Source organism: Panthera uncia, assembly GCF_023721935.1.
Source record: "Panthera uncia isolate 11264 chromosome D3 unlocalized genomic scaffold, Puncia_PCG_1.0 HiC_scaffold_8, whole genome shotgun sequence".
Lineage (NCBI taxonomy): Eukaryota > Metazoa > Chordata > Mammalia > Carnivora > Felidae > Panthera > Panthera uncia.
The window spans coordinates 48,259,433-48,281,717 of record NW_026057586.1 but is presented as its reverse complement, the minus strand read 5'-3'; the positions used below and the strand labels follow the sequence as shown (position 1 = coordinate 48,281,717).

General features: G+C 37.7%; 1 protein-coding gene and 1 pseudogene across 1 annotated transcript in view; both read left to right on the top strand.

Moving 5' to 3' along the window:
• The window catches only part of RBBP8 (RB binding protein 8, endonuclease), a 379,995-nt gene that overhangs the window by 199,424 nt on the left and 158,286 nt on the right, over positions 1–22,285 (top strand). The window lies entirely within an intron of this gene.
• On the top strand, positions 3,177–4,390 carry LOC125914782 (ferritin light chain-like; annotated as a pseudogene).

Genomic DNA, 22,285 nt, shown 5'->3' with positions numbered 1-22,285 from the left:
CAGACATACCAAATGTACCATTTTGATCAAACTGCTAGAACAGTCCAGGCTTACAAACGATTTTACTAATTTTTCTCTTCAAATTTGTCAGTGAATTAATAGTCCATATAACTTACTAGTCTAATGCCCACACGCTAAAGATTATAACCACCTAAATGAAAATTATTTTAGTGATGTGTTCCAGGAATTTGACATAATTGTGGCATACCTACCAAAAAGCTAGTAAGATTTTTCTGTTATCTTTTTTCTTAATGTTTATTTTTGGGAAAGTGACAGAGTGTGAGTGGGGGAGGGGCAGAAAGAGGGAGACACAGAATCTGAAACAGGCTTCAGGCTCTGAGCTGTCAGCACAGAGCCCAATGGGGGACTCGAACCCACAAACTGCAAGATCATGACCTGAGCCAAAGTCAGATGCTCAACCAACTGAGCCACACAGGTGCCCCAATTTTTCTGTAATCTTATAGTAAAATTAAACATCAAAAATCTTTCTCTATAATCCCTTCTCTCTTTAGCATGAGAATGAAAGGTTTCCCCCTCCTTACACATGGACTTTTGTCCTTAGCAGTTGTATTCAAATTATTCCAGTCAAACAACTGGTCCCATCTCTAATGATCCATTGCTTTGCTTTAATATATGTCTGTGTTCCCTCATGATCTCTGACAGAACTCTGGAAAAATAAGTTTGATCTCTTCATTAAACTCAATATGAAGTGTGGCTGGCATGCTCGCTGCTTCATTCAACATGCAGCTGTTACCCACCATCAGCTTTTTCACATGGTGCAAATTCTCAGGTGATGGGCCAGATTAAGAATGAAGATTTTTCTGGCCCTCTTGCCACAACAGAATCTGTTTCTCACTCTGGCATCTGGATAGCTGACAAAGTCCCAGCAGAAGAGGCATCTTCCCTGTCATTTCACTTTTAGGCATGCAGACCCACATGCTGATTAGCAACCTGCAGGCACTTTCTTGATCTCTGACAATACTTTTGATTATGAATTCTGCCTCCACTCTATACCCAGTTTGTATACTGCCACGGTACCATTGGTGGAAGCTGTTGCAATCCACCTTTCCTCCTTGACAGTTTATTTCAGTGGCTCCCACACACAGCTAAGGTTCTGAGTCACTGTCTGTCTGTTTTTCCATGGCATGACCTCAGGGAAAGGCTTTGCAAGTGTTTGATGATGGGGCTTTTACCTGCACCTTGGTTGGATCTTCTTGGAACAGTGCTAGAAGGTATCCCTCCTGACCACTGAGACCATGCCAGTTCTTTGTCTTTTTTCTCATCTTTGTTCTCTGGCTCCTGGGCCTTCCCCCAATAGCTCTGTTTAGGTTATATTACCTCATGTGCAACTAGATTTGTACAGTTCTCTTCTGGTAGCAAAAGCAGAATGTTCTCTTTTATCTAAAGAACTGAACCTCCTTGCAAAATCTATAGAAGGCGCTGGATCACAAGCCTTGAATCTACTCTGCAATGACCACATTTCATATCCTGATTTAATCAAATTGTGGGATACATAAGATTTATCAAATTATAGAAACAGAAGGTTCTAAGAGATTTCCTAGTTATTTTACCTTACAAGAAAACAGAGGTTTGGAGAGGTAGATTATTTTTTAAAATAAACAGCTACTGATAAACAGATCTAGGACTAGAACCCAAGTTCAGGGATCATTCTTCTCTACCACTCTGCCTTTTCTTCTAAACTTTTTCTTTTTGTCCACATGGAAACTTTCTGCTAAAGATGCCCTCAGCATGTAGTTACTTAATGAATAGTTTAATGGGAGAGAATGAAGAAAGAGATATACTTTATATCAATGCTTTATAGGATGGCTGAGTAATGGCCCCTCCCTAAGATATCTATGTCCTAATCCATTGAACCTAAGAATATGTTACCCTACATTGTAGAAGGGACTTTACAGATACGATTAAGTTAAGGATCTTGAGATAAGGGGATTATTCTAGATTATGTGGGTGGACCCAATGTAATTACAAGAGTCCTTATAAGTGAATGGTGAAAGTAGCACAATATAATAGAAGGTAGACTGTCATAACTTAAAAATGCATGTTAGATACACTAAGCAACCACTAAAAAATAAAACAAAGAATATAGCAAAATGGAGAGAAAACAAAAGTTTTTTAAATATGCAATTAATCCAAAAGAAGGCAGGGAAAAAAGGGGGGGAAGGAACAAAGAACTTATGGACAAATAGAAAACAAACAGTAATACAGAGCAACATACAGCTTCAGAGATTCTGGGGACACCATCAAGCATGCCAACATATGCATAATGTGAGTTCCAGAAGGAAAGGAGAGAGAAAAAGGAGCAGAAAGAATATTTGAAGAAATAATGGCTAATAACTTCCCAAATTTGAGGAAAGATATGAATCCTGACATTCAAGAAACTCAACAAACTCCAACTCTGATAAACTTCACATATAGGATAAGATCCACACTGACATGTTATAATCTAATCGTTGAAAGCCAAAGACACAGAAAGAATCTTGACAGCAGCAAGAGAGAAGTAACTTGTCATATCCAAGGGATCATTAAAAAGATAAAAAGCTAATTTTTTTAAATCTTACCAGTCCCTTTCTTCTTTCCTTTTTAAATATTTATCTTTCAATTTTGAGAGAGAGAGAGCACATGCACGTGCACTAGCATGGGAGGGGCAAAGAGAGAAGGAGAGAGAATCCCAAGCAGGCTCCATGTTTCCAGTGTGGAGCCAGACATGGGGCTCGATCCCACAAACAATGAGAACATGACCTGAATCAAAATCAAGAGTCAGACGCTTAACTGACTGAGCAACCCAGGCACCTGAAGAGCTAATTTATTAAGAAGCTACAGATTCCAGAAGGCATTGAGATGATTTATTTAAAGGGCTGAATGGGGGAGAAAAACCTGCCAATCAAGAATTATACATCTGGCAAAATTATCTTTCAAAAATGAAGGAGAAATTAAGATATTCTCAGGTAAACAAAAAATTGAAAAAGCTCATCACTAGTAGACATTCCCTATAAGAAATGCTAAAAGGACTCCTTCAGACTAAAATGAAAGAACACTGGATAGTAACTCAGAGCCATATGAAGAAATAAAGAACTCTAGTAAAGGTTTTGTATGTACCTACATACATAGGTAAATTCAAATGGCAGTATTTTTTTTTGTTCTGTAAACCCTCTTTTTTTTCCTATATGATAAGCCAATTAAATAAAAAGCTAAGTTCATAAAAAGCCAAATTCATAAAAAATTATAATTCTGTGTTAATAGGTATATAATGTATACAGATAAAATTTGTGACAATAACATAAAGAAAGCAAAGCTGTGTAGGAGCACAATTTCTTTATGGTACTGAAACTAAGGCCAGTGCTCCTGGTGGTCCTGTGGATCTGTCTCTTGCTTCAACAGTGTTTGGAACAGATGGAACAGACCCAGGGATGCCCCTTCCACTGTACAGTGGATCAGAGATTTATTTAACACCGGCAGGTTCAGAGGAGACTGTTTCTCCAAAGATCTGAGCACCAAATCCAAGTGGGAAGGGTAATTTATAGTTGTCAGCTTCCATATCTGTGGGGGTTTTCGCCCGCAGCAAACAGGGCAAGAAGAACCCAGAAGAGGGGTCTCCAAGCTAGAGACCAGAGCTTGTTTTAGTCCCATCTGCCATCTTACAGTGTAAAACTTTATTCATTTTCCCAACACTACCAGCCTCTGAACACCCTCCAACCTTTTTTCCAATCACAACCTTCAGAGCCATCTTTTTGCCCACCCTCTGCCTCCACGACCAGCCAACACCCGATTTTGAACTTAGCTCCTTATCATCGATCAACCATGAGCTCCCAGATTCATCAGAATTATTCCACCGAGGTAGAGGCTGCCCTCAACTGACTGGTCAATATGTATCTGTGGGCCTCCTACACCTACCTCTCTCTGGGCTTCTATTTCGACAGTGACGATGTGGCTCTGGAGGATGTGGGCCACTTCTTCTGCGAGTTAGCTGAAGAGAAGCCAGAGGGGAGCTGAGCATCTGTTGAAGATGCAAAACCAGCACAGGGTCGCACCCTCTTCCAAGACATGCAGAAGCCGTCCCAAGATGAGTGGGGTAAAACCCTGAATGCCATGGTAGCCTCCCTGCTTCTGGAGAAGAACTTGAACCAGGCCCTTTGGGATCTGCATGCCCTGGGTTCTGCCCGTGCAGACCCCCATCTCTGTGACTTCATGGAGAATCGCTTTCTAGATGAGGAGGTGAAACTCATCAAGAAGATGGGTGACCACCTGACTAATCACAGGCTGTTCGGCTCCCAGGCTGGGCTGGGCGAGTATCTCTTCGAAAGACTCACCCTCAAGCACGACTAGAAGTCTCTGGAGCCCAGCAGCCTTTGAGAGGGTCCCTTTGGCATTCCCCCAGGTGCCAGGGCTTGTGCTTGAGTCTCTCCTTGTATCCACTAGGCAGCTTTTTAACCACCCTGAGCCCTCTCCCAAGCCATGGATGAAATGAAAACAATAAAGCTTTTTTGCAGCAAAAAAGAAAGGAAGAAAGAAAGAAAGAAAGAAAGAAAGAAAGAAAGAAAGAGACTAAGTTGGTATCAATTCAAACTACAGTGTTATAAATGCAAGATTATTAGTTATAATTCCCATGGTAACCACTATGAAGATAACTACAAGTTTATACAGAAGAGGAAATGAAAAAATCACATGATACAGTAGGGAAAAAAGATCAAACACAAATGAAGGCAGTATTAGAGGAACTGAGAAACAACAACAAAAAAATTGATACATAAAAAACACAGAAAAACGGCAGAAATAGTTCTTCCCTATGAGCAATTGCTTTGAATATAAATGGATTAAACTTGGCAATTAAAATACAGATACTGCCAGAATGTATTAAAAGAAAAAATGATCCAACTATATGCCGCCTACAAGAGACTCACTCTAGATTCAAAGACAAAGTTTTCATCTCAAATTAGAAGCAAATAGTTGTCATAATTAAGATGGAAAAAAACTGCATAGGCATGTGGAGCAGGAAAAGGGTGGATGTCAGGAATTCAGTGTTGGACACATTAGGTCTGAGATGTCTGTGGACACTCCAGTGAAGATACTGAAGAGGTTGGATATATGAGCCTGAAGTTCAGGGGGAAGATCCAAGCTAGAGATAAATATTTATAGTCATCCTCACAGATTTGGTTTTTGGTTTTGGTTTTCATTTTTGTTTGTTTGTTTGTCTTTCTGTTACTGATTTGTTATTTAAAGCTCTTGGAATAATGAGATATAAAGAAAGAGTCTGTGTTGATAACAGTTCTAAAAACTGAGTTTGGGGTCATTTCAGCATAATCATTTGGAAAAAAAGAGTAGGAATCAGTATAGGAAACAGAAATAGTGGTTGATAAAGCAGGGAAATCAGAAAAGCCAAGTGATGAACAAGTTTTAAAGAGAAAGCATCTGCTTTGTCAAAAACTAATCTGTCTTTTCTTCCCAGGTCTGGTTTGAGACATTCTCTCACCTCATAATTGGTGTTTTCTCCCCAGGGGGTAGTTTATTATTAAATCCAAAGTCTCATCCACAAGAAACAATCATAATGGGTTACCCATGGTTCTGATGCTACGTGTGTGTGTGTGTGTGTGTGTGTGTGTGTGTGTGTGACATTATAGTCTAACCCTGAAGAGTAGAATGGGAAAATCATGGACTCTAAAGCCAGTCTTAACTAACTCCACCACTTCTATACTAGTTGTGTGGCCTTGGACAAATCACTTAACTTCTCTCTCAGCCCCAGTTTCCTTGTGTGTGCAGTAAGGTTAACAATACTGTAGCTATCTTATAATCTGCTGTTAGAATTAAATGACTTTCTATATGTAATGATACCATAAGAGTTCAAAAATGTTCATTCCTGGCTCCTTTTTGACATATGGGAATATGCCCATATCTCGATGTTCTTTCAACTGCTGAAATTGAATATCTTCTCCTGCTGACTGGCTTTTCGTTCTCTGGATAATGGCTTTTATAAAGAAAAACTTATTTCAAATGCAGATAGTAGGTAATGATTTGACTTGTTCTATGAGGAGTCCTTTAGGAAAAGGAAATATTCCTTCAACAAAGTTGCTTTGATACTAAATGGGTGGGAAGTGAGAGGAGAAAATTTTAAGCAGGTTCATTTGAAGCAATGGAGATGAAGATAACTCTTTGAATATAAAGATAATGTAGCTCCTAAATCAAAACTCTTTCCCCAACACCTCTAACCCTTTATTCTTAACTCCCAACCATCATCAGACCTCTTTCCCTACTACCCCTACTAGCACTTCTCCCCTATAAAACAAAAGATGTTACAATTGCTTTTCCCATTTCAAAATCATGAAGCTTCCACATGGAATTTACTTGCTATTTATGTTATTGTGATTTTTTAATTGGATTAAGCCATATTTCTTTGGGGGTAGGGTGCAGCGTGGTGGGGGTGAGAGGAAGGAGAAAGGAACTGTAGAACAGAGAGGTATGAAATGAAACCATCTGAAAGCCAGAACCCTCCAAGAAAGTGAAGGTGGTTAACTCTTTTTTTTTTAATTTTTTTAAATGTTTTTATTTATTTTTGAGACAGAGAGAGACAGAGCATGAATGGGGGAGGGGCAGAGAGAGAGGGAGACGCAGAATCGGAAGCAGGCTCCAGGCTCTGAGCCATCAGCCCAGAGCCCGACGTGGGGCTCGAACTCACGGACCGCAAGATCGTGACTTGAGCTGAAGTTGGACGCTTAACCGACTGAGCCACCCAGGCGCCCCTGAAGGTGGTTAACTCTTTAAGGCAATCTCCTCAACCTCTTTCCCTTGATTTCTTCAGGATGCCTCCTTGTTTACACCATTTGGATTGAGTAATCAAGAAGGAGTGTAGAAGAAGTTGCATTAAAAAAGTTTTACGATATGCTATCAAATCACAGAAAGGGCAAGAGAGCCTTAGTCGTGTCACAAAAGGTAAATAAGCTTCAAAAACTACATGTAGTCTATAGCCGTACCTACTACAGTTGGAGAACTCAAAACTAATAGTATTTATCAGCTTGCGTGCAGGATATCACCTGCAAATCCCAACTGCTAACTGAAACACGTAGTTTCTGTTTTGATCCTAATAACACATAGCATTTTATTCATTTAGACTCAGAGGACTCCTGCAGCCCTGAACAGGGTTCACTGAAGTAATCTCTCCTGTCTCTGCCTTATCTCCATTATAAATCCAAGGTGTCTTTGGAGATGGATGGGTACCAAGTTATCTAACTTAGGCTGGCCATACAGGCATCTGGGGAATTTCTCCTGGTAATACATTAAGAACAAAGAAGTCCCAAAGTACAGAGGACATATGCAGTTATGCTTCACCATTCTTAGTTTTTCTACCCAACATTTATCACTATTCCCAAAATACCAAAGGAGAAACAAAAGAGTTACCAACAGAAAGAAGGAACTTGGAAAGAAATTAGAAAAATTATGATTTATCAAGATAACAAGGGAAAAGCACATACTCTAGCAGTATAAGAAAGTTACCTCATAGGATTCATACTGCAGATACCTAACATGAGCTGGAGGAACACCCTGGATTGCCAAATGTCAAGTAACATCATTATTACCAATCTTTCTGGTAATTATCAAACTTTTTGTTACGGTGTCTGGACTCTAATAACACCACTGAGGTGAACAAAGAGAGAAAGAAAACATGGGGAAGAGGGAAAAACAGAGCAAATACCTACTTCAAAGATAAAACCACCTGAATGATACAGGAGTCTTGAAAGACTGCCTGAAGGAATCAAACTGCATTACAGGCCAGGAGCAGGGCTTTGTTTCTGACAGTCTCCACAGGGTCCAAAATTCCACAGTGATATAGTGTGATCATCTGGATGAGCTGAAACATTCAGCTGTACCATGGCAAAAGGACACCCACACTCATCAGGTCCAAAAAGCCACTATGGAACCAAAGAGAATGGAAGTTTGGGGTCTAAACTATCTAATCTGGGTTAGATTTGTTACTCCACTTTACTATGATATAAACTGTTTAGATACATTTATTTAGTTTGCCTTCTTTAAAATTAAAAATGAAGAGTGGTCATGTAAGTGATGTTAAAATATCTCAGAAGGACCTCCTTAGCCTAGATCCTGTCAGTTGTTTTCAACTGTAAAACACAAATATGTTTAACCAGTGAAGAAAAAAATCATTAGCAACTGGGTTGCCATGTGTCAGTCATGAAAATGCTCCTCTCAGACCTTTTGGTGTGAGAGCATAATTGACTGACAGCCTCAGATCCTGTCCCTCTGGATCCACCACTGCATTTGCCCTAAGGCCACACTTCCAATGGACTGCTCCCAGCCAATGACAGCACAGCAGAGGCACTAAGGCAGGCCCATTCTGGCAATCCGCAGGACTCTTTGGTGACTGTGATTTCAGGATTCCCCATCAATCTGGCCAAATGTTTCTTGGCACTATACTACAGTCTGAGACACTTCCTACACAATCCTCTATCCTTCCCTCTCTTCTACATGATCTGAAGACCTTTCCCCATCTTCTCCTGCTGAACTAATATGCCCTGAAGGCCTGAAGGACTACAGGAAAAAAGATCTGCATTTCAACTATCTATCAGAATGTTTTAAAACTTTACAAGGGCACAGAGACTTACTTATTTCTTTATTTTTATTGCAGTGTAGGTAATCTGTTAAGCAAAGCAGAGTCTGAAGATGACTAAGAAAATAAACCTGGAACAAAAATGCTTTGCATCTTAAAATTTGCATAAAACATAACCAGAGCACAAAGGGGTAGATGCAGCCTCAGTGCCCAGGTAAACATGCACTGTGCCTTTGGTGCCGATCCCACAAATGGGATCTGCCCAAAGCTGGTCTTACGTGTGTTCCTATCTTGTCTGAAAATGTTTAGAGATTGTCATTCCTGGATCAGCACTTTTAGTTTGGGTTTTGGTGCCAAAAACACCTTTAATTCTGTGGTTTCCATTCATCTGCTATTGGCTTGACTATTGATTCATGCAACCTCACCCAAAGAATAATAAATGGTTTGCCAGTTCTAGTGGAGTAAACCTAGATTAGAAGCCGTAGTTTGGTGGACGCTGCTCAGACGAGTCAGGTTCTGCCAGGTTGGTGGTTGACTTAACCTAAAATAAAGTGCAAGGATCTACTCGCTTTCCAGATATGCCCAGGATTCTAGGAGTGGTCCAAAGTTATTTGGATCCATGAAAGGTGTGGTTCTTCTGGGATTCACCTGGAACACAGGGATCCTAGAGATATTCTTATTCCTTGTGACTAATGAACAAACCATTTAATGCCTCTGTACTTTCATTTCCTAATGGATATAAATAATCCCTCTTTGAGATGGGTTGTGATGCTTTACATATTTGTATAAAATGGCTTGAACTGCTTTATTAGGAAAAGGGAAAGAAGTTCTCATATGCACCATTTTTAATATCAGGACAAAGAATTTGATCAAACCTTCAGGCTTAGTTCACCAGACTTTCTCAACTTAATTGATCTTATGTATGCTGAAGTCTCTTGAATGAACATTTTATTGGCACATTTTATTTTTCAAGGGTGACTAGTATATCTAGCACTATGATGGATATTAAATAAATGCACATCAACGTGCAGGAAGCAATATGGCAAAATTAAGAAGTCATTGACTGAGAATCCTGAGACCACAGTTCAAGTTCCACCTGTACTGCTAATGCACTATAGAATCTTCCATGAATCACTAGGCTTTAATTTTCTCTTTTGATGTCAATCACCTCTTAAATAACATGCATGTCTTTATAAATAAAAAACCTATCACAATTTGTGAAGTTGTTGCTCATATGAGTTACTATAAGGAGAAGCTACTTTTCTGAAAAGAAGAAATATGGAGATACGTAAAAGTAAATACTTCCATATTTTATTTTTCTCAAAATCTGCACCGCTTTTTAAAAAACATTGTAGTATAATTCAAAGAGTGCTAGACCTGTGTTCTAAAAATGGATTTGCAGGGCACCTGGGTGGTTCAGTGAGTTACGCATCTGACTCTTGGTTTCAGCTCAAATAATGTCTCACAGTTTCATGGGTTCAAGTCCTGTGTTGGGCTCTACACTGACAGTGCAGAGCCTGCTTGGGATTCTCTGTCTCCCTCTCTTTCTGCCCCTCCCCAATTGTGCTGTCTCTGTTTCTCTCAAAATAAATGAATAAACTTTTTAAAAATATTTAAAAAAATAAAAATGAATTTGCTACTAACTGGTTTGGGGGGTGTGGGCAGCTTATTTCACATTTGTACAATTCAGTTCTCTTTATCTGTAAAATCAGGGTGTTAGGTTAGATTAATTCTAAAGACCCTTCTTACTCAATCTAAAGCCTATTCTAGTCCCAATAGTCTATAGTTCTTCCAGGTGACATTTTTAAATGTCTGCTTTTTTTTTTTTTTTTTGTCCTGATTACAGTGGTAATCCTGTTCATTTAAGTGTTCAAAGACTACTGAGATATATCAAGTAAAAACTTAAGAGTCAAGGCTCCTGGGTGGCTCAGTTCATTGAGCATCTAACTCTTAATTCAGCTCAGGTCATGATCCCAGGGTTGTGAGTTCAAGCCCCACATCAGGTTCTACACTGAGTGTGGAGCCTGCTTGGGATTCTCTCTCTTCCTCTGTCCCTCTCCCCTACTCGTGATCTCTTTCTCTAAAATTAAGAACAAAAACAAAACAAAAAAACTTGAGTCCATCATGATGTTATTCTTTAGAGATTAGTGCTACCAGCTTACTATACAATTTTTCAAAATTAAAAACAAATTTTTTAATGTTTATTTACTTTTGAGAGAGAGACAGAGCATGAGCAGCGGAGGGACAGGTAGAGAGGGAGACACAGAATCTGAAGCAGGCTCCAGGCTCTAAGCTGTCAGCACAGAGCCCAACATGGGGCTTGAACTCATGAACATAAGAATATGACCTAAGCCAAAGTCAGACGCTTAACCGACTGAGCCACACAAACGCCCCCTAATTTTTCAAATTTTTGACTGATATACTTAGATAGATGTATTATTAGTATAATTACTATTTTACAAAATGAAAGCATGTCATACATGCTTTTATGATATTTACCTTTTCATTTCATAATATATAATGAACATCTTTCAGTTGGATATGTGTAGCTCTATCTCATTCTTTTTCATAATTCTTTTCCAGTGAATCAATATATCCAATTTATTTATCTCCTATTGATGAACATTTAAATTGTTTTAAAATTTTTATACTGAGCACCCTGGACCACCTATAGGCATCTTTGTTCATCTATTTTTGTACAACTGTGAAAGTATTTCATTAAGGTAAATTCCCAAAAATGAAATTTCTGGATGAAATGGTACAATTTCATATGTAGAGCCAAACTGCTCTCCTATAAAGTGTTAACAATTATATTCCTACAATGTATGAGATAAGAACACTAAGTGGTTCTAAGCATGCTAATTCAGGTGTACCATGTGCCAAGGAATGGGGAGGCATATTATCTATTTTCGGCCTTGCCTTAAAATAAATCTAAGCTAGTGCTGACATAAAGGATATACCCTTAATTCAGACCTGGTGGATCTGCTATCAGACATTTCACATGTGGTCCCAGAAAGCAGAACTCATGCCAATGTATAGAAATTATCGTCAGATAAATTCTGACTCCATAGGACAAAACTTTCTAGCATCAGAATTTTCCCCTTAAAAAAAAATGCAGTCCTTCTTAACTAGTGAGTACCAAGTCACTGTATTATAGATGGTGTTCAATTGAAGGCTGGACCGTTGTCAAGTAAGTAATCAGATCTGATGACCTCTAACATTTCCTTCAGATTCTAAGGCTCAAGGATACCTAGATTTGAAGGATAGGAATGAGGGTTAAAATCTCCCACAGACACTTGCCTATCTAGACTGTCTCAGTCAGAATAGCAGTTTTTATGTCTTCTCTAGCCCTCATATTTGAATATTTCATTGGGTTAATTTTTGCAATTTTAGGTAACTACCTCTTTCAGAGCTCAAGGTTAATATTTCTATTTCCATTTATTCAACAAGTATTTGTTAAGCCCCTAAAATGTGCCAGGCAGAGTACTAGCTGAGGATCCAAGAGTGAACAAACCAGACAATTCCAGCCCTCATGGAATTTATGGATTATGCACATAAACATTTGCTACATTTGCAGGCAGCCATAAAACATTTATTTTAAACGACTATAAAATTAATCAGATAGGCTATCCAGGAAATCTGAATATGCTCATTAAGAAAATCAGAGGGGTGCCTGGGTGGCTCAGTTAGTTAAGCATCCAACTTCAGCTCAGGTCACGATCTCGCAGTCTATGAGTTTGAGCCCTGAGTTGGGCTCTGTGCTGATAGCTCAGAGCCTGGAGCCTGCTTCAGATTCTGTGTCTCTCTCTCTCTCTGCCCCTCCCCTTCTCGAACTCTCTCTCTCTCTCTCTCTCTTTCTCTCTCTCTCTCTCTCTCAAAAGTAAACATTAAAAAAAAAGAAAAGAAAATCAGAAACATGTGACTAATATTTTTAAACCATTACTCACCGTTGATTCTTTTCAGTAGACATAAAGAAAAACAGAAAGCAGAAATAATTACCTGAACATCTGAGGTAAAGGGAAGAGCCAAAGTAATTATCTAATCCAAAAGAAAAACAAACAAAAACACATTTACTCTGATTGTCTAGGAAATTGCATCTGTGTTCGCTTTTCACCTTTGGGTCTTAAAAGGGCCCAAATTCTAAGATTAGAAACCTCTGAATACTCTAAGAACTTGATGACATCTCTGGCCCCAAGCCTAACTAATGTTAAATTTCATCTGTTGGAAAGGCTCAGAAACAAGAGAAAATAAGGAGAGAAAGATCTACAGGATGGCTTGGGTTGAACTGTGTATGTTTATGAAGAAAAGTGCCAAGTAGACCACGTGTGTCAAGGGGAAAAACACCATAAAGAGATATCCCAAAGAAACTTCTGTGCCAAAACTCTTGGGTAAAAATATCATTATCTCAGGGTACATTCCTCTCCTGTCATGCATGCATGAGCAGAATGCTTCCTGTCGAAAGCTCATTCCAAAAATGAAATGTAGTCCCATGGCAAGCCTAGCTTCCCATTAAGGCAGGACAGAGTAAACAAAAAAATCCTCACTTTCAATTACGTCGCTTTATTCTAGGCAGGATCTAGAATGTTCAGGGAATAGGAATCATTTGAGAAATTCTGACCCTCTGAAATATAACCACCCCAGTTAAACTTAGCCAAAGGTTTTTTAATGTGATTTTCAAAAAACTCAGGAAGGAAATTTTTATACTTCAGGAGCTTAAATAAAAAATCTATCAACTATTTCTTTATAAGGTTCCCAACCTGCCATCAGTGAAAAACATTACCTTATATCCTATGATCCAAATGTGGCCCTGATCATGTGTAACTAACAGGTAAAGCCACAGGAGCAGATATGGTTTCTCTCCTACAACTTGAAGGTTAACCCATTTGATGTTTCATTTTCACTCAAGGTATTAATTCCTTTCTTTTTTTTTATCATGCTCAGGATACAGAATTCTGTATCCTGATATATAATGTACATTTTGACCTTTATTAGGTTGCAACAAATTAAATGGCCAACCTTAGACCATTTCGACCTATTAAAACAGCAATTTCACATGGGTTCAACTCAAGCAAGGTCTCATCTTTCCAGACTTCAATATTTTCATCTATAACTTGAGGCCATTTAATAAGATGAGTTCAAAGATCTTAGGTCTAATATTCTATGATTCTAAGAGTTGCAGTGTCAAGTTCATATATAGATACACAGGGAAACATAAGCATTGGTGCCATTTGCTATTGCTACAGAAGGAAGAAAAATAATTCACTAAACAAGTATTTACGGAACACCTACTTTGGGCAAGTCTCTATTAAGTAGGTATTCTTATGATATACAAATGCTAGAGCTTGTTAGGCTATTATGAAGAGAAAATTCTACAATATTTGGGGGGGTAATTTTTTGAGCTTTAAACCAAATTTACTTTGTGCATGTCAAATGCTTAGTCATACTTACAGATTGTAAGAAGAATGCTTAATAATTACACTCATGATTTTCTCCCAACACCCTCTAGAGCCCTGGACTGAGTCTATGAATGAGAAGGAACAAGCTGCACCACAAGAGTTTCACAACTTCTTTTGGGCAATCACTTCATTATAAAGGGTAATTTATGAATTTATAAATGTGCCAGATTCTCTAGAGTAGGTGCTCACTCTTATGAATAAGCAATAAACCACTAAAAATACAATAACTCTTTTAGGCAATCAATCATTCATTCCACAAACATTGCCTGGCTGTTTATTATGTCAGGCACTGGGCTAAGATTTGAGATACAGAAACAGTCCATCTCTTCAAGGAGCTCACTTCTATTGGACAAAACAGCTAAATACTTGCACTACCTTGAGACAAGCATGTGCAAAGTACTATAATGATATAACAGCAGGAGAGGAGCATTAGGGCACTCAGTTCACAGAGGTGAGATCTAAATTAAAATTTGAAGATAGAAGGTGTTCACCATGTAGTGGGCATGGGGAGAGTGGGGTAGGCAACTGTGCAAAATTGTGCAAAATATGCAGGATGTGCAAAATATGAAGACCTGAGAAAATATCCTATGTTCAGAAAAAGGTAGGAACATCTAAAGGGTATACAGTGTAAGGCAAACATGTTAAAGGAAATAAGACTGGTAAGGTAGATTGGAGCTAGGTTTTTTAAGTCCTAAAGGCCAGCTAAAGAATATGAACTGTTTTTGCATGTAACACAAAACTTCTGAGGGGCCTTTGAACAGGAAAGTAGTATAATCAAATTAGAAAATGTTGAAAGTGGGGCGCCTGGGTGGCTCAGTCAGTTAAGCGGCCGACTTCGGCTCAGGTCATGATCTCGCGGTCCATGAGTTCGAGCCCCGCGTCGGGCTCTGCACTGACAGCTCAGAGCCTGGAGCCTGTTTCAGATTCTGTGTCTCCCTCTCTCTGACCCTCCCCGTTCATGCTCTGTCTCTCTCTGTCTCAAAAATAAATAAACGTTAAAAAAAATTAAAAAAAAAAAAAAGAAAATGTTGAAAGATTATCAAATGACAGTGTGGACGATAGTTTGAGTAAGTTGGAGTCATCAAGATCAGCTAAAAAGCCATTTTAACAGTATTGAAAAGAGATGAGGAAAGACTAAATTGAACAGAGTAAAACACTCTAAACGACCACTGACTAGCACCCAGAAACTTAAAATCCTTCATGTGTACCAGTCAATCCTGAGCTCCATGTATTCACAAATCAATCAATTAAAAACTGTGTAATGCCCAAACAACTCTTACAACTGACTTTTTCCCCCAAGAAATTGGCCAGGTTCCATAGCACAGCACAGAAATAATTACCTGTTCATTGATTGCCACAAAATCATTTACGCTGGGGAGACAAAAAGCTCATGGAAGGGTTTTTAAGATGAAGCAGATACCCCCAAAATTCTAATATCACATTTAAGTCCTCCTGCTTGAGTATCACATTAACTCAATATGTTAACTCTTAATTTTCCATGTAGAAAGGAAACTGAAAGGATAATCTTACAATAGGAAAACAAAATTCAGAGCTTATTTGGAATCCTTGAGGTAACTCTCTGCAGCAACAATGCCATCTTCCTATATTTTTGCTTAGATTAATTTTAGGATTTATTTTCCTTATTTGGAACACAACTGTAAGCGGTAGGTCACAAGCAAGCTAGGGTATAGAAGGCTTGGGAATTAGCATTTGCTACAGATATCTAAAAATACATAATACACATGACAAAAATAAAATTTGATTCTCAATTTCTAGATATCAAATAACTAGCTGGTGGCATTCTCATTCTAGTTATTAGACAACTATTTAGGATGGAAGGACTGAGGTGGTCAAATGAAAGAGTGAATTACTGCACCCTCACCAACTATGAGTCAAAGGAACATGTTTCTGATGGCCCAATGCAAGCCTGAACAAGAGAGAGTCACCCCTGGGGGACATAGAATTATTCAGGTTATCTATTTTAACTTGATATATTTCAGGAGTTGGAGGTAAGATGGAAGAGGAATAGGGCAACCCTAAGCTTGCCTCCTCCCTCGAACACAGCTAGATAAATATCAAAACATTCTGAATACCCAAGAAATCAATTTGATATGTTTCAATAGTTTGCAGTTTTTGAGGTATGGGTTCATTTCATCTAAGTTAACAAGTTTACATGAGTAGAGTTGCTCATAGCTCTCCATTATTATCCTTTTAATGTATGCAGGGTTCTTTAAGGATACCCCTTTTTTCATTCCTAACATTAGTATCTTATGTTTTTTCTTTGTCCTGATTATAGTTGTATTCATTCTACTGATCTTTAAAAAAAAAAAAAAAAGCCTTCAGTTTCACTGGCTTTCTCTCTTTTCTGTTTATTTCATTGATTTCTTTTCTAAATTTTATTAAGTCCTTCCTTATGCTAATTTAGGGTTTATTTTGCTAGTTTATTTGGTCTTCTGGTTTCTCAAGGTGGAAGCTTAGATTATTGGTATGAGTTATTGATCTTTGTTGATTTCTACTGTGGTCAGAGAACAGACTTTGTAGGATTTCAATTATTTTACATTTATTGAGGCTTGTCTTATGAACCTGAATATGGTCTATTTGGTGAATGTTCCTTATTCATTTGAAAAGAATATGTATTTGAGTGCCTGGGTGGCCCATTGGTTAAGCGTCCAATTCTTGGTTTCCGCTCAGGTCATGATCTCATTGTTGGTGAGTTCAAGCCCTGTATCAGGCTCTGCACTGACACTGTGAAGCCTGCTTGGGATTCTTCTCTCTCCTCCTCTCTCTCTGTCCCTCCCCTACTTGTGCTCTTTCTCTCTCTCTTTCTCAAAAATAAATAAATAAACAAACAAACAAACTTAGAAAGAAAGAAAGAAAGAAAGAAAGAAAGAAAGAAAGAGCAAGTGAAGGAAGGAAAAGAAAAGAAAAAAGAAAAGAATATGTATTCTAGGGTTATTGGATTAAGATACTCTATAAATGTCAGTTAGTTCATTGAGTCATTCAGTTCTTCTATAGTTTTATGATTTTCTGTTAGTTTTATTATTGAAAGAAAAGCATTGAAGTTTCCAATACAATTGTCAATTTATCTACTTCTTTCAATATTGCCTATGTTTTGCTAAATGTATCTTGAAAGTCTGTTGTTAGGTACAAACATATTTAGGATTTTTATGTCTTCTCAGTGAACTGACTCTTATCACCTCATAATGTCTCACTTTATCCCTGGTAATTTTCTTACCCCTGAAATCTACTTTGTGTGATCTTATGATAAACTTCTCCAGCTGTCTTTTGACTAGTGTTTGTATAATATGCTTTTTTCCATTCCTTTACATTTAACCTTCCTGTATCATCATATTTGAAGTAAGTTTCTTGTAGATAGCAGATACTTGGGTGATGCTTTTTTACCCATTCTGATTATCTTTTAATTGGTGCACTTAGATGTCTACATTTACATTAAATATAATTATTGACATGTTTAGATTTAGGCCTACTATTTTGTTACTCTCTCTTTGCTATGTTTTTTCCTTCCTCTGTTATCCTTTTCCTTCCTCCTTTTCGGTTATTTGAGTATTTTTTAGGAGTTTATTTTAATTTATCCAATATGGGGTTTTTTTTGTTTTTTTACTTTCTCTTTGTATAGTTTATGTGGTGGTTGCTGTAGGTAGTACAGTACACATACTAAAGTTATTCTCAGACTAATTAGAAGCAATTTTTTTGCCACTTCAAATGCAGTGTAGAAATTTTTCCACAATATAGATCCTTTTACCCTCCCAACTTCATGTTGTAATTGTCTTGTGTATTGCATCTACATATATTGAAACCCCCATCAGACAATGTTACAGCTTTTACTTTCAACTATCAAATATATTTTAAATAACTGAAATGGAGAAAAGTTGTCTATTATATTTACCCAGATATTTGCCATTTATACTGCTATTCCTCATTTCCTCTGGGAATGCTCCAAACATCCCTCTGGTATCATTTCCTTTCTGTGTTAAGAATTTTGATTTATAACTCTTTTAAAATAGGTCTGTGGGTGATACATTCTACTAGTTTTCCTCATCTGAGACCATTTTTATTTAACCTTCATATCCTGAAGGACATTTTAACTGGATATTGAATGCTAGAAGACAATTCTTTTCTTTCAGCACCTTAAAAATGCACCATTTTCTTCTTGCCTGTACAATTTCTGGTAAGAAAACTGTAGTTATTTGAATAATACATTATTTTTATCTTGCTTCTTTCAAAATATTTGGTCCTTAGTTTTTAGTAGTTTAACTGTGATGTATCTAAGCCTAGATTTCTTTGGGTTTGTCCTGGTTAGTATTCACAGAATTTTTTGAATCTGTAGGTTTGACAACATGGATGAACCTTGAGGACAATATGCTAAATGAAATAAGCCAGTCACAGAAATACAAATACTTCATGATTCTGCTTATCTTAATTCATAGTCAAATTCTTAGACTCAAAGAATGGAATGGCAGTTTCTAGGTACTGGGCACAGGGAAAATGGGGAGTTACTGATCAAATCAACAGGCATAATTCATCTGTTGAGCAAGATAAATAAGCTCTAGAGACATGCTGTATATCACTGTACCTATAGTCAACAATAATGTCTTTTTTGTATACTTTAAAACTTTCCTAAGTCTGTAGATCTTATGTTGTGTTCTTACCACAGCAAAACATTAAGAACAAAAAAGGAATGTATGCTCTTACTTCTTTGAGCATATTTTGCCAGATAATTCCAACAGCTGTGACATATTAGCATCTATCAATTCTTATGCCAGTTGAGATTTTCCTGGTGTTCAGTTCTGTTCTATGTGTGTGTCACCCAATGACCATTCTGAGACTTGGGCTGAACTTAATTCAGTTCTCAGTCTTTGGTATGCTGTTTAGGATAAGGTCCATGCATGAGAGCTCAAGAATGAGCCCCAGAGTTCACAGACAACTTTCAAGGTTTTATTCTCAGGCTCCCACTTTCTTTATAATCCCCCTGGTATTCCTGGTGTCCTATGGCTCCCTTTTCAACGATCTGGTCAGGAAGCCGGACTTCTCTACACATTTCCCAAGACTGATCCCTCTGTGGGGCCAAGCAGCAGGATAATAGAAAGAGAGAAAAGAAAGCAGCAGAGATTCGCTTCACCCTTTGGAACTACAACCCCTACAATCAGAGACAAATGTTCCTCTCCCTCAGTTGTAGGTGCTGAGGGCTCCAGCTGCTGCTCTTCCTGCTGCCACTTCCACTACCACAGTATGACTGCCTAGGGACTGGAGCACAAGAGAATGGAAAAGAGATTCAAAAGAGGAGAAGAAGGAGAAAAAGGAGCAGGATTTCCCCCCTTTTTTGAGTGTTAACTCATCCCTTTTCTTTTTCCTTAAGCCAGAACTAGAGGTTTTCTCTTGGAACTCACTCTGTCCATGTGTATGCCTGCTTCTTGATTTGGAGCTACCTCACGTTCAAGCTAGAGGTTACCAGAGGATAAGAAATGGTAATCTCATCCTACTTGGTGGTGTTTTGAATTCTACCATCTGCCTACTACTATTTACTTTTCAGAATCCTCAAATTCATTCTGTCCGGGTTTTATAGCTTCAGTGGGAGAAACGAGGTGGAATATGCTTGTTCCACCTTACCTGTATCCAGAAACTTAGCAGGCATTTGCAAATATTGTGCCTGCACCTTCAAAAGATTAAAATTGCAGTATTGCTCCCATCAAGCTGATGTTTGTTTTTTCCATTTGCTTAACTATAAGTAACCTACTTCAACCACATGTTATCAATTGACCCACAAGAGGTACTGTTTATTTTCAGAAATCAGAAGCATTCTTACGGATAATTTCCAAAAATACTTAGTCATGTGCTTTCTACTTTGCTGTTTTCTATTTTACTAGGCTGAAAGACTATAAAACATTCAACTATACAAAGACAAAATTTGTATTTAAGAAAAGAAATAAGAGCATCGTGTTGCTTGACAGCAATTTGAATCCCTGCATGGCTGGACCATTTGATTATGCTATTTAAAGCAACAAACAACAGCAGACAGAGTCCCAACACACCAAGACTAGCCAACTGAAAGGCCACTGACACAAATAAAGAACTATTTTTAAAAGACATCTGTACCACTATCTAGTATTTGAATCACTCCATAATTCTGAATCATTTAAAGATATTTTTCTATTTGTGTACCTAGTTTTGCAGTTTACTTACATTTATTACGTCGTAAGATCACCATAGTCTTTCATAAAATAAACATTTCATGAAAGAATTATAGGCAGGAGCTCCTTCTCCCAAAAGGCATATGTCTTGTATCCCCAAATAGAATGCTAATTCTTTGAGAGCAGAAATAATATCTTTGTTAATATATGCTATAGAGCTAAGTATAATGTCAGGAAAATGGAGTTGTCGAGGATAAAAAAGACTATGCATAAGCCTAGACATTAAAGAAAACACATAAAGACAAACAATGCAGACAGAGCTGATAGGATTAAATTTCATATATCTCAAGTCACAGTAGAATTGTCTAAAAGTGGGGAGGAGAAGTTGAATGAAAATTACCTGTCTTAGGGATATATGGTAGGAAAAGAAGAGTGGCTGCAAATGAAAATAACTGGATTTTTAGGTAATAAAGAAAATGAAATGTATGATTGTCTTATCATATTAACTTGATGATAATAGTTTACTAAAACCTCTGTTCATAGACTTTTAGAAGTTAGAAATAAAGCATATTCTGACCATGTAAAGCATTCCTTAGCCAATAAAACTTTAATGGATAGCACAGATTTAAAATGAATCTGTACAAACTTTTCCCAATGATCTCTCTCATTTCACATGTGAAAGACAAATATAATTTAAAATATAATTTAAAATTTAAAAACCAAATATATACTGTTTATCCCAATAGATATTTATAGAAATATAATTTTTTTAATGCTAAAAGGGATAGGATGGATTTCCACCAGTCATCTAAATTGAATGTAGGAAAGTAATCACAGCAAGAATGGACATGGAAAGCCCACAAATAAGAATGTTGAGATCACAACTTACTAATTTAAGGTTTTTAGAATGAGCTAGCTACCTGATCCACAGGTGGGAAGCTAAGACTTAGTAAAAGGACTATCTGTTTATAAGCAGACTGTTTCCAGAAAAAAAAAAAAAAATACACAGATTCCTCTTTTTAAAGTTAATGAAGACATCTGCTTCCACACCAACCAAGTTATTAGAGTTCAGCCATTTTATTTTCAGGATTTCCTCAGTACCCAGGATGGTGTTCTACACATTATAAATTCTCATTATAAAAGAATCAATTTTATTACTCTAGTCATATTGTATATATTAGTTGATTTGATTCACTTTAAAGTATTTCAATGGGTTTTCTCCGAACTACACGAAGAATAGAATATGAAGATTATAATTGACTGCCAGTCCTAAAGATACTATTTTACTTGCTTTAATCACCAACACAGTGCCTTTGAATATAATGGGCATTCAGTAAATGTCTGGAGGATGAAAGTACAAATGAATGTATTAGCTGGACTGTAACCCCTAATGAAGGAAAGGAATTGGTCCATCTTTCTTGTGGCTCCCTGCACCAAACTTTCAGAGCCAGCATGCCCACAGTGAAAGAACACCATCTGAATGAAGCTTCACAATTGCTCTCTCATTACCACTGGGCTTCTGGCATCCAGCACATCTTAACGTCCTAGTGTTAAGGAATGCATTCTGAGCCTCTGCCGGCACAGGCATGTCATAGTGATGCTTCTAAAACAAACCGGAGCTCAGTTTTGTTTCAAGTCTTTACTTGCTTTTGATGGAAGGTGTGCTGGCAGCTGTTGTCATCATTAGCCTTGTGGCAATACTTTTTCCCTTAAGTGTCTTATGTCTCATATGAAAGCTAAAAGCTTGTTAAATAGGGAGGGACTTTGGAATATGTGCCAATGTCAAACAGTAAAGTTTTTATTTTCTCCTGTTGTAACAGCTTTAAATTTCCAAATCTTGGTCCCTACCACCACTCAGGATTTTAGGTTAGATAATGGGGTGAGAACAGAAAGATCTCAATTCCATCTCCACCCTTTTTGATCTTTACCAGAGAACTAGTAAATGAAAGATTTAGAGGCTGCTAGGCACCCCAGTGTGGAATTCTCCTATAATCTTGGTGTTTATGGGATGAGTGAGCTGTCTATTCATGATTTTATAACACCAAGTCGAGATATGTGAATCCTTATGAACAACCCAATACCGTCTTCAGTGGCATTAACATTTCCCT